The following is a 3519-nucleotide window of genomic DNA, read 5'->3' on the forward strand; positions in this document are numbered from 1 at the left end:
GGCCCAGGGAGTCCCGACACACAGTTGCAGTGACAGGACTGCCTGAGCGTTTGCCCTGTGGCTTGTGCTGGCGTCTTTGTATTTTTTATTTTTTAATATATTTTTATTGACTTCAGAGAGGAAGAGAGAGAGAGAAACATCAATGATAGACAGCGGATCATGGATCGGCTGCCTTCTGCATGCCCCCTGCTGGGGATCGAACCTGCAACCTGGGCATATGCCCTTGACTGGAATCAAACCCGGGACCCTTCAGTCTGCAGGCCAATGCTCTATCCACTGAGCCAACTGGCTAGGGCATCTTCATATTTTTTAAAAAAATATATTCTTATTGATTTTTAGAAAGAGGAAGGGAGAGGAAGAGAGAAGCAATGATCGGCCGCCTCCTGCACGCCCCCTGCTGGGGATCGAGGCTGCTACCTGGGCATGTGCCCTGACCGGGAACTTTTTTTTTTTTTAAATATATTTTATTGATTTTTCACAGAGAGGAAGGGAGAGAGACAGAGAGTTAGAAACATCGATGAGAGAGAGACATTGATCAGCTGCCTCCTGCACATCTCCCACTGGGGATGTGCCCGCAACCCAGGCACATGCCCTCGACTGGAATCGAACCTGGGACCCCTCAGTCCGCAGGCCGACGCTCCATCCACTGAGCCAAACCGGCTTCGGCCTGACCGGGAACTTTTATTTTTATTTTTTAATATATTTTATTGACTTCTTACAGTAGAGGAAGGGAGAGGGATAGAGAGTCAGAAACATCGATGAGAGAGAAACATCGATCAGCTGCCTCCTGCACACTCCCCACTGGGGATGTGCCCGCAACCAAGGTACATGCCCTTGACCGGAATCGAACCCGGGACCCTCGAGTCCGCAGGCTGAGGCTCTATCCACTGAGCCAAACTGGCCAGGGTGAACCTGGCAACCTTTTGGTGCACGTGAGGACGCCCAACCAACTGAGCCACCCTGGCCAGGGCCTGTGCGGGGGTCTTCGTTTATCAAGGCGGCTGCCTGAGGACACATAGGGGTTAATGCTGTTGAAAGGTTTTTAATACTCAGGCGCCTGGACATGAGCTGAGCCACGCCAGGCAGGGCCACACGTAACCTGTCACACGCAGGGTAAGCGGAGACAGGCGAACTGGGGACCGTGCCAGGTCAGGGTCGGGGGCTGCGAGGCTCGTGACTTTGCACGCCCACGAGGGCTGGCTCGTGGGGACCGCGGAAACCACTTGGGCTGTTAGTCTGTGTCTGAAGCCGCGGTTCTGTGCAGCGATTCAGGATAACACACCCAATAGCCAACACCAGCGCTAAAGATCCGAAATGGCTTCCTTCCCCTGCTTCCTGCTGCTTGAGGCGCTTCGGATGAATGACATCTGCCTGGCGGTTGATGCCCGGGACCTTCCCCCGGCCGGGTGTGGACTCACCCCAAACCCCAGCTCTCTGCCACCGGGCTTGCTCACGTTGCAAGGAATGCTTGAGCCCGGCCCGTGTAGCTCAGTGGTTGAGCATGGACCTATGAACCAAGAGGTCACTGGTTTGAGTACCGGTCAGGGCGCATGTTGCTGGCTCCATCCCCAGGAGGGGGCGTGCAGGAGGCAGCCAATCCATGATTCATCATTGTTGCTTCTATTTATCCCTCTGTCTTCTCTGAAAGCAATAAAAATATATTTAAAATAAAACAAGACACACACAGGAGAAGAAATTCCTGAGACCCTAAGGTGTCAACCCCCCGTCCCCTTCCCCCCAACTTTATTTTTCTAATAAGAGATCACTGTTCTGCAAAGTTTTTGTTCTTGGCCATTTGAGTTGTTGGACTTCTGCGCCTCGCTTGTGAATAATAGAATTATATCTAGTTTGGCAGGGCCTGACGCAGGCCCCTTAAACGTGGTGTTAGGCGGCCGTCGGTACGACGCCCAGCACCTGGGCACACAGACCTTGGTCCGTGCACTGCCTTCCTCACTCTGCTCTCCAGCGAGCGATCCCTTGACCTGTGGTAGCCACGCGGGGGCCAGCATCGCCCTTGGGGTGGCACCCAAAGCGGATCATCAATTGCATCTGAAACCTGGGGCGGCGAGTGGCGGCCGGGGCCATATGTTCCAGGGTCTTCTCGCAGGTTTAACGGTCTGAGTGTCCATTTAATTCCTGCTCGTGCGTGCCATCTTCGAGGGCCGGGTAATTCCGTTGATTTCTGGTGACGGCGACGGTGATGAGCGCTCCCTCCACATTCAGCAAAGCCATTTCTCTTGCTTCGCCGGGAATCCCATTGGTGCCCCTGTCCACAGTGCTTTCCTGATTCAATATTTTGTGTACCTGGTTATGAATTTGATAGAGCATTTAATTTGACATTTACTATAAAACACCTGATTTCAATATAGTGGTACGTGTGTGTGTGCGTGTGTGTGCGTGTGTGGTGTACACAGTTTTAGTGCCGTGAGCCTTGGGAAATTGACCCTACAGATATCGCATATAGACCTAAATGTATAAGGCTTGTTTGTATTTTTTTGGCAAAGCGATACATTCCTGTTCATTTATGAAAATAACTGGCTTCGGTGTCATGTAGAGATCTTTGTAGACTGATTTCAGAACAGAATTAAAATATTGTGAAAATGACAGCTTAATAAATGTTTTATTGTAATAACTGGCTGCTGTACGACCTCCTAAATCTACTTCCTCCCTCCCGGCCAAGCCTACGTGGAGTTCTCCCAGTTTCGACACGTCATGGTGATGCTATGATTCTGTTCCCCATCCGACGAGAAGATCAGACCATCTCTCAGACTTTAATTTTGGTTAATCCTCACCTGAGGATATTTCCCCCCTCTCCCCTGTTGATTTTTAGAAAGAGAGGAAGAGAGAGGGATAGAAACATTGATGATAGAGAAACATCCATCAGCTGCCTCCTGCATGCCCCTATTGGGGATCCAGCCCGCAACCCGGGCATGTGCCCTGCCCAGGAATCAAACCATGACCTCCTGGCTCATGGTGGAAGCTCAACCACAGAGCCGGAGCCGGAGCCGGAGCCGGCTGGGCTGTCGTTAAATGCTAATCGGTAGCTATAACTCACAGAAGGAAGTGCTCCTGGGGTAGGTTAAAGGATACATAAAGGTCCCTGCCTTGGGCTGCTATATACAGAATTACCATGGACTGGGTGGCCCAAACAGCAAACAATTATTTGTTTATTTAAATATATTTTATTGATTTTTTACAGAGAGGAAGGGAGAGGGAGAGTTAGAAACATCAATGAGAAAGAGGAACATCGATCAGGTGCCTCCTGCACACCCCCTCCGGGGGATGTGACTGCAACCAAGGTGCATGCCCTTGACCGGAATCGAACCCGGGACCCTTGAGTCCGCAGGCCAACGCTCTATCCACTGAGCGAAAACAGTTAGGGCGTTCCTTTCTTTCTCATTGTTAAAATTATTGCATATGTCTTCTTTTCCCCTGATTGACCCCTCCCCTGCCACTCCCGCCCCCCAGGTCAAGCCCCAACCACCCCAGTGTCCCTGACCATTGGTTATACGCATGCAT

The sequence above is a fragment of the Myotis davidii genome, unplaced genomic scaffold, assembly GCF_000327345.1.
Source record: "Myotis davidii unplaced genomic scaffold, ASM32734v1 scaffold43, whole genome shotgun sequence".
Taxonomy (NCBI): domain Eukaryota; kingdom Metazoa; phylum Chordata; class Mammalia; order Chiroptera; family Vespertilionidae; genus Myotis; species Myotis davidii.